Source organism: Pinus tabuliformis, chromosome 7, assembly GCF_031772625.1.
Source record: "Pinus tabuliformis cultivar Carrire ecotype Pingquan chromosome 7, CPIR1, whole genome shotgun sequence".
In the NCBI taxonomy this organism is placed as follows: Eukaryota; Viridiplantae; Streptophyta; class Pinopsida; order Pinales; family Pinaceae; genus Pinus; species Pinus tabuliformis.
The window spans coordinates 792,407,192-792,421,143 of record NC_142293.1 but is presented as its reverse complement, the minus strand read 5'-3'; positions in this window follow the sequence as shown (position 1 = coordinate 792,421,143).

Below are 13,952 nucleotides of genomic sequence, written 5' to 3'. Positions count from 1 at the left end.
ACAACCCGCCAAAGCTACAAGAAAAGAACAACACCACGAAGCTGAAAAAGGACATAGGAAAGTGGTGTGAGTTCCATAAGAGCTCCACTCACAACACAAGTGAGTGTTGGGCCAAGCAGTCACTAGTGGCTGAGCTAAAGGTTTCAGAATCAGATGCATGTTCCGAATCTGAGTCAGAACCCGACAAGGGGAATGAAAAAGGGAAGCAGATTATCGATGCAGAGCCCAACGCCATTGTTGCCACCACAAAGATCCAGAAGGAGGAACCTGAAGATCCAGAGGAGGAGAAGCATCTCTTCCACTCCCAGATGTGGGTAAAGGGCTCCCTGCTATAGTTCATTATCGACAGTGGGAGCCAAAAGAACCTCATTTCGGCAGAGGTCATGAAGCGGCTGGGCTTACCGACCACAACACATCCACAACTGTACACCATCGGGTGGCTTCATCGAGGACAGGATCTTCGCATGAGCGAGTAGTGTCGCCTTCCTTACAACATCAAGATCTTCATGGATGAGGTATTGTGTGACATTTCTCCCCTTGAAGTTTGTGATGTATTATTAGGACAACCATACTTGTGGAAGCGACATGCTGTGTATGAATCAAGGCCCCGTGCTGTTATTGTTACATTGGGAAATAAGTTGTACAGGATACCGGAGGTAGCACTGCCTATCGCCATCTCTTTGGTTACTGCAAAACAATGCAGTAAGCTCATTTCCAAAACCAAGAAATTTGTTTTCCTGATGATACGCCCTTAAGGAAAGAAGAAGACGGTGGCCACGACCTCTAGACAGGGCCCCTTCGCACGACAACTACAAATGGACAAGGTCGTGGAGGAGTACGAGGACATCTTCACCTCCCCCGTAGGGGTTCCTCTGCACTGTCAAGTCAAGCACTCCATCAATATGACCCCAGGTGCACCGCTGCCCAATGGACCAATCTATCAGTGCTCCATTCTGGAGAACGATGAAATCAAGAGGCAGATTCAGGAGCTACTGCAAAAAGGTCACATCCGTCCGAGTTCATCACCCTGTGGGAGCCTGATCATGTTGGTACAGAAGAAGGATGGGACTTGGAGACTCTGTATTGACTATCGGGCGCTGAACAAGATCACTGTTTGTAATAGGTGTGGAGCTCTGGAAAGGTATGTTTTTGACCAACAATTTAGTGACTTTTCGGTAGCAATTGTAACCCTTTATGCATAATGAACTTAAAGAGATAAAGCATTTTTAGTAGAATATGTGAGAATTAGTATGAAAAGCTTAATCACTGATAATTGCTATTTTTCTATGCAGAAAAGGGTGGAAATGAAGGATTACTGTTTAAGAGGAAAAGACAAAGGAAGAGTAACTGCTGTCCCTTTGGAAGGGAACCGGATGCGAACGAGATCAAGCGGATCAAAGCAGAACGACCCGGGAAAGAAAGAAGAATTATTGATTCGGTGGAGCGGGGAAAGGAAAATCAAGGATTAACGGCTTGGCGAATCCCTCAGGATCTTTGATCCTGAGGGATCGCTATCTTGCTTATTTTTGCTACCTAGATACCTCCGCCATTACTCTTATAAAAAGGGGCAGCAGTGTTAAGCAAGGAGACCTTTTTTCATATATGTAAATTTAAGTCTCAGTTTGAACTTTGATCATCGAGTCTCGTTAAGACTTGTTTTGTTGTACTTTTGTTGATGCATTAATACGAAAGACTTGGTGCTTTATTTCATCTCTGCGTCTGGAGTAATCTAAGGCGGTGTATCCTTGGAAGCTAAGGGCCCGGCTCCGAAGGACACTTGCTTTTTTATCATTATAATTTGGTTTTTATGTGGAGTGTTTTTATAGTTTGGTAATCTGATATGTTTGTCATATGCTGTTCCATGCTCTGTTATGACTAATTCATCAATGGTTTCATTCGGGAAGTTTATGTAAGTGACTCTGTATTGTGTGAATGAATCTTTTCAAAGTTGATTGCATGTTCACTATTTAAGCCAACTGTTTCTGTTACAGAGCCTTCATATTGAATATTGCTGTATTGGATTCATTTGAACTCTTATTTGCGGGAATCCGGAAGTAATATTATTTTATCTGGAAACATAGTCATATTCTCTTGAATCATCAGATTGCTAGAGTAAGTGTGTTTTGTATATATGATAAATGTTGTTCCACAATTCATTTGTGAATATCGCCTCATAAAGGTCATTGGAATTGCTTTTGAAGATTGTTATTTGATTGCAGAATGGGAGTTTAGTTCAATAGAGCAAGTTCAGTTCTAACTCGCGAGATCTAGTTTATTGAGTTGCTGTTCCATTTATTGCCGTTCCATTTACTGCTGTTCCATTTCAGATTTGCTGTTCCATTTTCCGTTTGCTGTTCCATTTTACTTTCTGCTGTTCCATTTCCTTGCATTTACTGTTTTGGTGTGAGAGGAGGTCTAAAGCTGTAGTGAGTCAGCAAGTCACTGCTTAGCTCCCAGATCTTTGGTCCATACTCTATTTTCCTTCCATCAGTTTCTAGAGGGATGGGTTATCGCTTCCGCACCCTTGACTGATAAATTGCCTGGTGTGATTCCTTTCTTTTAAAAGCAAATTAGTTATAGTTTAGCATCCATTTACTCTTGTATTTTCTAGACACTGTACTACGAAGCATTACTCTGACGAATAGCCTCGGATTGAGCTACTCTTTGCAATAACAAAGCGTTCCCGGATTGACTTATTAATGTAGCATAACTAGAGGTGAAAGAGACCCTTGTTACAGCTCTACATTTTGGCGCCGTTGCCGGGGAAAGAGTACAGCCATTTGTCTTTTACAGAGTAGTGTACGAGTCTGCTAGGGGAGAGTTGGATTTTAAAAACGGAAGGTAAGAACCTGCGTACGGAGCATGTAAAAGCCCTGCTCCACCGTCCGCTTTCCTGGCAGAATTGTGGGTTGAATAGAATTTGGTAGTTTATAGAATGCATGACTAAGCAGAAAAAGCCAGAGAAAATTATCAAACCTCCATTCAAACCCGAAAAAGCCAAAGGGCCGGTAACCCTTGGCCGAACGACCTTCATAGACGAAATCTATAAGAAAACTGAATCTCAGCCATCAGTAGGTCTCAGAAAAACCAATTCCAAACAGCCTACTGGTTCCCTTCAGGCCACAGGATCACCATCTGTAGCCTTCGCTGAGGTGCATAGTCAGACTGATGAACAGGACTTTCAAGAAATTGAAAATTCTATTCCAGAACGACTGCAGGAAGGGAATCTAAGCAATCTTTGTGAAGGAGAAGGGGAAACAGGAGAAGTTGAAGAGCCAAGATCTCCTAGGATAATCCATCCATTAGAAAGCCCAGATAAAGGAAGCGCTGCAAAAATCATTGAAGGGATTCAATCTCCTCAAGTAACAGGAGCTCTCATTATTCCGGACAAAGGAAGTGCTATTAAGACAACCAAAATCGTACCTTCTCAGCCTAAGAATACCCTTTTAGAAATCCCGGAAGGTTATTGGCACATATTCGATCCTATGGCACAGAATCAGCCCAATACTCAAACTTCTACATTACAATATCCTATAGTGGATTCCGCAGCAAATGCTCCTATGAAAGCAATTCCCCTTCAACACATTCCTACATTTCATGGACTTACATCAGAAGACCCGGATGCATTCTTATTTGAATTTGATGTATTATGCAGGGGATATGATTACACCACTGACCCCCAGAAATTAAAGTTGTTCCCCTCCACTTTGAAAGGAGCAGCCTTAAGATGGTTTATGGGTTTAGGTGGTGGGGTTATAAATAACTGGGAGCAGATGAAGGAATCTTTTCTAAAGAAATATCAAGACTACTGTAGGTCTAGAGAATTGAAAGACGAAATATTCCAAATGATAGCTAGACCGAATGAAACATTAGAAGAATATGTAGAACGTTTTCAGTATAATTTACAAAGGTCGCCTTATGCATCATTACCACTGCCTGATAATGTGTTAAAAACTGCATTAATCATAGGCATGAAAGAGCAGTGGATCGAAACATTAAATATCATGGGAAAAGGGGATATTTATCAAGAAAATTTTACTGACATCATTGATCTATGTATCAGAAGTTCGAGAGGCAGCACAAGGATAAAACCAGCAGAATATGATCGGTTTGTCAGAGATAACAAAGCACCAACAGAAGGAGTAACATGTGTAGAACTTGGCAATTTATTAGAAAATTTTAAAACTGATATTCTGGGGACATTAACTACACAACTTGATATTGTGCAGGCTAAACAGAAGCAGATTGAGGCAGAACAGAATTTGGCGATCTTCTGCCCCCGATGTAGAAGAAAGCATAGCCACAAGGAATGTCCGCTGGATACAGTTCAAGCATGTGCCATCTGTACAAAATATCACCTTACTGAAAGTTGCCCTTCACTTCCTGGATTGAAAGCAGTATATAAGGAAGCAGAAGAAGAACCAGAATCATCATACTTTGTTAACCAGCGTCGTCAATGGCAACCAAGGCAATCAGGTATGTTTTCAGATCCGACTTCTTCTTTTCAGCCTTCACAATATAGTATGTGGCAAAAGCAATCTCAACCCCCATTTCCGAACTGGTCATCACAACCATTTCCTTCTCCAAATCCATGGATGAATCAGCTAAGCCAATTTGGTTGGCCGAATTTTCCTTACACTCCACCATATTGGCAGAATAACTCATACCCTCCGCAATGGACCCCCCCTACTTCACAAAGTTCACCCTAGCAGACAAATTGGCCAAGATCGACATATCAGCCAACAGGAACTATTCCGCTCCCTCAACCGACTCTGCCAGCTTTGCAACAAAATCCCCAGTCTAATCTGAGACCGCAACTCCCAGCCCAACCTAATCCTAATCCTAATAATAGGCCGGTCCAGTCTTTCCAAATCATAGAATCAGCAGAAATCGGACCTGAACTGAGGGAGTGCAATGATCTTCAGTTAAGATCTGGACGAATAATAGAAACAGAGGGAGATAAAACAATGCACATTGAAGATCAGTTACCAATAGAACAACCGTTACAACAAGAGAGCGTAAATAAGGAGCAGACTCATCATCAAATAAATGCACCCGCTCCTCCCTTCCCAGAACGATTAGTCATGCCACGACCTGTACAACATCCAGACTTTGACATTCTGGGGGAATACAAAATCTGTACATAAGAATTCCATTCCTCCAAGCCATTCAAGACATCCCTATATACGCAAAAACTATAAAAGAATTGTGCATAAAGAAATCAAGGAGGAATCCAACTACTAACCCAAGAGTCCAAGTAGTCGGTACTTTATCTGACTTGTTATCAGGAATACCCATTAAATATGAAGATCCGGAAACCCAATAGTAACTGTTCAAATCTATGGACAGACTTTGACTAATGCTTTAGTTGATTTAGGAGCTGCAATTAATATTTTGACAACTTCTACGTGCCAAAAGCTTGGGATTACATCGGTAGAACCCACTTCTACTTTGTTAGAATTGGCTGACCGATCTGTAGTGCGACCAGAAGGAACTCTATACGATGTCATGGTCTCTGTAGATTCTTGGGAATACCCGACTGACTTCCTGGTAATTAATCCAAAAACCCGACTGGATGGACACCCTCTAATTTTAGGTAGACCCTGGCTGGCCACTGCCGATGCATACATTGGTTGTCGGCAGGGGAATATGACAATAACCAGAGGACCAAATATCAAAAATCTAGTCCTATATCCTCCAGCACAGCCAAGTCTTACAACAATAAAAACTAACCAGCACCCTGTATCATACCTTACTGACAATATCAGATCACCATTGACTATACAGAAGGCTCTAGACTTCAAAGATCAAACAGAAGATGATGCCATCAATAACTTCGTTAGTCAAACTGAATCTAGACCTCATGCACAGTGTTTTACGATAGAAGCTGCATTCGAGAACGAACTGGAAGAAGACCCCTTGAAAGATACACATGACCAAACGATACCTGTGACTTCTGTTGCTAATAGTAAAGTAGTGGAAATTGAACCGGGAAAAACACTAAACATCAATGCCAACCTTACACCGGACCAAGAAATAAAACTCATCCATCTGTTACGAAAATATCAAGAAGCATTTGCATGGGACTACCCTGATATGAAAGGGATTGATCCCCAATTGTGCACCCACCATATTTACATAGAAAAAGATGCAAGACCTGTCCGTCAACCGCAAAGAAGACTCAACCCCCATCTAAAAGATGTTGTGAAAGCAGAACTTCAGAAGCTTTTAGATGTTAATTTTATTTATCCTATTTCTGATAGTAAGTGGGTCTCTCCACTTGTGGTTGTACCCAAGAAGAATGGGAAATGGAGGATTTGTGTGGATTATAGAGAGCTAAACAAAGCCACACAAAAAGACCATTTTCCCCTCCCATTCATAGACCAAGTACTGGACACGTTAGCAGGAAAGAAATTCTTTTCTTTCCTAGATGGCTTCAGTGGATACAATCAGATTCAGATTGCCCCTGAAGACCAGGACAAAACTACCTTTACTTGTCCTTGGGGAACGTTCGCCTATAGAGTTCTACCCTTTGGCCTATGTAATGCCCCTGCCACGTTCCAAAGGGCCATTCTTAGCATCTTTGCAGACTTAATAAATGATGGGCTTGAAGTCTACATGGATGACTTTACACCATATGGAGATGATTTTGATCCAGCTCTAGACACTCTAGAAAAAGTCCTACAGCGCTGCATTGCTACCAGGCTTTGCTTAAGCCACGAAAAGTGTTATATGATGATGACAGAAGGGCTTATTCTAGGGCACTACGTCTCAGCAGCCGGCATTCAGGTAGATCCGGCTAAAATTCAGATTCTTTTGCTTATTCCCACCCCCACTACTCAGACGGAGGTACGCAGCTTTCTTGGATTTTCTGGGTATTACAGACGATTTATAGAACATTATTCACACATTGCTGCACCTTTATATGCACTAACAGGTAATGTTGATTTCATGTGGACAGAAAAATGTGACCGCGCTTTCCAGGATTTAAAGAAGCTTGTATCAACAGCTCCAGTCCTTCGAGGACCAAACTGGAATTTACCATTCCAAATCTCATCTGATGCCTCAGACACAGCAATCGGTGCAGTCCTTGGACAGGAGGAGGATAAAAAACCTTATGCTATTTATTATATCAGCAAAAATTTAACCCCTGCTGAATTAAATTACACTGTCACCGAAAAAGAATTCCTCGCTGTAATACATGCTGTCAATAAATTTAGACATTATATCACAGGCTATCCCGTTGTTTTATATACAGATCATTCTGCTATTAAATATTTAGCAAATAAGCCTGTTACAAATGCCAGAGTAACAAGATGGTTGATCTTATTGCAGGAATTTGATATCACAATCAAAGATAGACCCGGCAAGGAAAACCCTGTAGCTGATTTTCTCTCACGGATACCAAAACCAATTGAAGCAGCAGCAGTAGAAGACCAATTTCCGGATGAACACCTGTTTGCTGTTGCTGCCCAAACACCCTGGTATGCTGATGTTGCCAATTACCTTGCAGCAGGTAAACTACCAAAGCACTTAACCCCTAATGAACGTAAGCAGATTGTTCAGAAGAGCACTCGATTTTCGTGGATTGGGGGCTATTTGTTCCACACAGGGGCAGACATGCAAATCAGGAGATGTATTCGAGAAGATGAAATTTTTGACATCTTAAAAGCCTGTCATGACGGACCTTGCGGGGGACACTTTGCAGAAAAAAGAACAGCACATAAAGTACTGCAGACAGGATACTACTGGCCTACAATTTTTAAGGATGCGAAGAAATTTGTTTAAGCCTGTGACAGTTGCCAGCGAGCAGGACGACTGGTCAAGCCGACGAGATGCCTCTGAGGCCACAATTGGTCATTGAACCATTTGAACGGTGGGCTCTTGACTTCGTTGGACCCATCAACCCATCATCAAATCAGAGAACATATATCTTGGTAGCCACAGAATATGTTACCAAATGGGTTGAAGCCGAAGCGTTACCTAGAGCTACAGAAGATTCGGTAGTTCAGTTCCTATTCCATTTGTTTGTACGATATGGCCTTCCGAGAGAAATAATTACAGATGGAGGACCTCAATTTGCCGGAAACAAATTAGCTGCAACACATAACAACTATCACGTCCAGCACAAAATTACTACCCCATATCACCCGCAGGCGAATGGGCAAGTAGAGAGCAACAATAAAGTAATAGAATCAATTTTAACAAAAATCATTGCTTCACATAGGCGTGATTGGGCCGCCCGATTACCTGAAGCACTCTGGGCCTATAGAACTACCTGGAGAAGTACCACTGGTTATTCGCCCTATCAATTAGTGTTTGGGAAACAACCTATTTTCCCCATAGAATTCGAAATCCAAACCCTACGAACTGCACAGGAAGTTGGCCTAGATTTAAGTGAGGCACAAATCAATCGACTACAGCAGATTAATGAATTGGACGAAATAAGGCTCTCTGCATTACAGAATACAGCACTTATTCAACAGCAGCGAGCTAAATGGCATGATGCACTTATCAAGAACAAAGTCTTTCACGAAGGGGACTGGGCTCTGTTATATGACTCTCGGTTTCAGGATTTCCTGGGGAAACTGCAGACTCGATGGCTGGGGCCATATGAAATCCAGAAAGTACATGATAATGGGACCCTTACTCTCATTACAATCGATGGTTCTGGATATGCATTCAAGGTAAATGGCCATCGAGTTCGTCTCTATCGCAGGCCACTCACTCGGGAATCCTTCTGTGAGCAGCTACGTCAAGATACTGACATGAAAATTTTAGGAGAGGAAGTAAAATCTTCCTCACCTACAATTCAGTAAGGAACTCATTCTTTTGACTTGTACATAAGTTCTTGTATATACGTTTTTTTAATATTTCTTTGATCTCTCTTTCTTAAGATTGCTCTTTACAGTCAGTGTGTTTTTGCTGTTCCTTTTTTTTCAAACGGAACAACATTTTTGAGTTTTTGCTGTTCCTTTTCCAGAAGGAACAGCAGTGGTTTGTTTTTGTGTCTTTGCTGTTCCTTTTTTTTCCAAAAAGAACAGCAGGTGTGAATTTTTGCTGTTCCTTTTCAGAAGGAACAACATTTTTGGGATTTTTGCTGTTCCTTTTCAAAAGGAACAGCAGTTGCGAAGTCTTGCTGTTCCTTTTTCAAAAGGAACAGCAGTTGCTTGTTTTCGTGTTTTTGGCATTGTTGTGTTTTTGCTGTTCCTTTGAAAAAGGAACAGCGTTTCGTGTTTTTGCTGTTCCTTTTCCAAAAGGAACAACAGTTCGTGTTTTTGCTGTTCCTTTTCCAGCAGTTCGTGTTTTTGCTGTTCCTTTTTCAAAAGGAACAGCACTTCGTGTTTTTGCTGTTCCTTTTTCAAAAGGAACAGCAGTTCGTGTTTTTGCTGTTCCTTTTTCAAAAGGAACAACAGTTCGTGTTTTTGCTGTTCCTTTTTCAAAAGGAACAGCATTTTGGGTTTGCTGTTTTGAGTTTTGCTGTTCCTTTTTAAAGGAACAACGTTTTGAGTTTTGCTGTTCCTTCTCAAAGGAACAACAGTTGTGAGTTTTTGCTGTTCCTTTTCAAAAAGAGACAGCATTTGCGAGTTTTTGCTGTTCCTTTCCAAAAGGAACAGCAGTTGACAATTTTAAAACAACTCATGATCTTAGGAGAACGGCATCCCAACTATTTGCTTGCATGGATTCTTCTCTTTCAAAAGGAACACCATAGTCATATCTTTGTCTCAGTGATGATTCATATTGAGGATGCTTTTTCACCCATCATCTTTCCAGTCTTTAAGATACAACTATACACTTATGCAATGAACATCAATTACAACACGCCGAAGTCAGCATATCATAAAATCGCTATCTTTATAGAGCCTAGTATTGATAAGAGGACAAGAGGGGGGACATACTTACTTCTCATCCCCGTTGTCATTGACTTATTCCCATTGCCCCGGTTGGTTATCTTTATCATAGCGATTCCTTAAAATTTTTCTTTGATTATTACATAAGAATAAGAACAAAGGATTTATATCTTCCTGTTGGGATGATAAGACTTCTTCCGCCATTCCCACTCTTAAGGAGTGCTGAACCACCCTTATGTGTAAATATATAAGAAAAAGTACTGAAAAAACAAGAGAAAAAAAGAGAAAAATGATGACGAATGTGAATTATTGTCAAATGCAGGATAGGGGGTCTCATCAAGAGCCAGCCTACCATGATCATCAGGTTGGAAGCGAAGTGGCATTCCCAGCATGGCCACCATACCAGGGATATGATCCAAAGGTACACTAACTAAGCAGACCTTGGAACAGGGGGTCTCATCACGAGCCGGCCTGCCCACGTTTCACGCCTTCCTGGTGAATGGCATTATGGCTACCTGGTTACCAAGCCAGCATAATGGCCTGTATTTTGACAAAATATTTTTATACACATACAGGATCATGGTTCCAGGGGTGAAATAAACAACTCTGCCAAGGTTATGGACACCTGTTGGCAGCAGAGCTCTGTTAATGGTATCGAAGTCATAAATGGTTACGCCAACAGGGATAATATTAATACCTCTTTGTTTCTTCTATCTTATGAATAATTCATATTTTATTCCCTGATTAACATATCGCATGAATACTCATTACTACCAATCATGGCAAAGGAACTGACAATGACCCCTCGGGACTTCGTACGAGTGACAGACGTCCCATCCCCCGGCCTCGCATCATATTATGAAAGCTCTTATGTAAAACGCGATCCACCTTTTTGCCTCGATTTCGGTATTTAGTTGTCTATCCAAAACATGGCGTAATTTTATATGCTGTTCTTTATGACTGGTAACACGATGGCTGCTGCTCCTCTATTTGACGGCTGGGGCAGCCTATCACATCGTGGGGGGGAAGGTAATCTCATTACTCCACGGGGTACGTGTCACCACACCATTCGGGGTAGATAGTGTACGAAGGAATGGCATGGTTTAACGGTATGATAAGTCTATTTTATGCAAAGTTGCCATCCGCAATCCATTTTTGTTGCATGCTCTGTTTTTTTCGCGACGATCACCTTCTCTGCATCCCAAAACAGCTCAGGCAGTTGCTGTTCCATTAAAAATCCTTAGTAGAACCATGGGAGGTAAGGCAGTCCGAAGCGAGCCCCAGGAATTGACAGCCTCTGCTGCTGCTCGGGAGATCCTGGAAAAGGCTGGATGGCTGAATTATTTCAATCGCCTACAAGAACCAAACGAGGCAGTGGCGTTGGAATTTCTGCAAAACTTGCAGGAAGACTACTCCACAGTAAGAGAAAGACGGATACTGGTCACTGATGATGTAATTGCAGAAGTTTCAGGCCTACCAGCCACCGGACCTGTATGGACACTGAAGAAAGAAAGACTGCAGAAGATTATGGAGATTTTTCAGGATGAAGGCCAAAGCTTGACAGTGAAAGGGAAGGGAGTTCTGCCAGCTACGTTAGGAGAACCCTGGACCGAACTAGCAAAGATAGTACAGAGCTACATTACCTGCGAAAGAAGGAAGGACGTGGTAAGACCTCACCATCTTAAACTGTTAGCTGTTTTAAAAGAAAAATGTTCTGTAAATATGCCTGCACTTTTAAATTCGCTATTGCATGATGCGGCCCGAAGCCTGAAAACGGCCCAGCACGTAGACGCAGTTGTTAGTCACCATGGATTGATTTGATTGATAGTGAGCCATAGTCTCACTCAACAGCAGAGCAGCTGGGAGGAGCTCATTGCATTGATTGAGGGGGGATTGACTGCACCACCCCCAAAACCTGAAACCTCCTCCACAGCACGCCAGAACAATCAGAGAAACGCAGAGAAGTGGCAGCTGGAAAATGTGTCGCTTCGAAACGAAAGCATTCTTCAGATACACCGGAGCAACCAGAAAATGCAGAGAAGTGATAGCAGAAAAACTTGTTGCCTGTACACCTGAACAACCAGAAAAACCAAGGAAATCAGTTCGGCTAGCTCGAATACGAGGGAGGCTGGAAAAGATTCGGAACACCAGCCAACCAATTGAGATTACAGACGAACCTCCAGAACCAGAAGAAATACCTTCTGATGAAAATGCTGGACAATCTGGGGACGAGGCTGAACAAGCCGGAGAAGGAGGTAAGGAAAGAGAAATGCACTCCGAAGCTGAACACTCCAAGGCAGTCACTGAACAGGACAATCGGGAGGAGGAAGTAATACAGCCAGAAAGCAGTCCGCTGCGAGACCCTGTGGGCGAAGAAGAATTGGCCGCAATCCTGGCCAGCTTGGGGGAATATGGCCAACCCTCCAGCCCAGCAGGTCCTCCCGATGGACCGCCAGAGGAAGAGATACCCGAGAATTCACATGCAGAGAACCAAGGAGAAGAAAATCCACCCGTTCATGAGGAAGAAATAAGGATACCAACCAGGAACAATCTGTTCCCGAAGCACCAGAAGAAATGCTAGACATAGGGGCAGATTTAAGGGCCAGGCCCAAACCCTGCCGAGACAAGGGAAATCAAGAAATTGAGGACTAGACAGCAGAGGCTGCTGAGCACTATAGCCCGGCTCCGACAGAAAATTCGCATTCTGAAAGCTAGTCTGAGGATACAAAGGACCACACAGAAGAGGAAGAGGACCGCTACAGCAGAATCCCGTCGAACAAGAAGCCGAGGGACTTACACTCGCACTGTTGGTCGAAACCCGATTAGAAGACCTGCAGCTGTTCCAAATGACGCTGAGGAACAAATTGCTGTTCCAATGGCCACTGAGGGACAGACTGCTGTTCCAATTGATAATGAGGAACAAACCGCTGTCCAATTACCACTGAAGAACAGACTGCCGTTCCATTAGCAGAGGAACCACAACAACCTTTTGTTCATGTCAAGAAAGAAAAGGAGAATAAGGAAATCCAAACAGAGGCACCGCCCTCAGGGGTGATCCGGGTTCGGAACTCTAAGCAGCATAACAAAAAGGTTCAGGTAAAACTCCCAGCCTCTACGGCCTTATGGAAAAAGGATCCAAAAACAAGAACCTTGCATAAAATGATGAAGGAAGCTCAACAGGAAACTGAACAATTGAAGGAACAAACAGTCCCCCGGGAGAAATATGAAGAGTTGCAGCAACAACTTCGGAATATTAGTCAGTCCGAGAGCCAAGCCTTTGAAGGCTGGCAAAAGGAGCAGGAAAAGGTTGCAAAGGTAACTCGTCGATTAGATATTGTTGTTAGGCAGATGGACACTGTGTGTTCCTTGTATAATGACGTTCTAGCCTGTAGGGCCCCTGCTAAAAACTATGCTTTATTTTTGCTTGAACGATATTTACGATTAAAGATAAAAGCTGTCAGGGCAGGTGCCCCTATACAAATCAATACTCTTAATGATTTCATAGATTGTTGCAAGCATTATGGAATTAAGGTCCAAAGGTTATTATGTGAATTTTACTTGCATAACCTCGTGCTAGACCAGGAAACTGATTTAAATCCTGGCCCTTTTGTTGGGGACATACAATTGCAAGCCTTTGTTTCCTTCGGGGTTAATCAACTAAAATGGCTCAGGGCTTATACCACTTTTCAGAGACAGGAGAATAGCCTAGACTTGTGGGTGAGAGCCGAGCCTAGAGACCCAGTACTGTTATGGAGAGCACATAGGAACCTTATGAGAACCCCGGGTGTTATGGAGACATTAGGACCCATGAATGAGGACTTAATCAGACAAAATTTGGAATATTTCTGACTATTAAAGACCTTGCTACCGATGCTGCAAAATTCCGATATCAGATTTCGAACCCAAACATCCAGCTCAGGGAACCATTCAGATATGAAAATTTTGAGCTGGCAGCCAGCCGATTGAACCTTTATGGCGAGCGAATTTTGCAAGCAGGGCCATCCTGGTTAGGGTATCGATTTCGTAGTCCAATCATTTGGCACCCTGCACCCGGATACCAGGCCTTGTATGAAATGCCTGAAGGTCAAACAAATCAGTTTT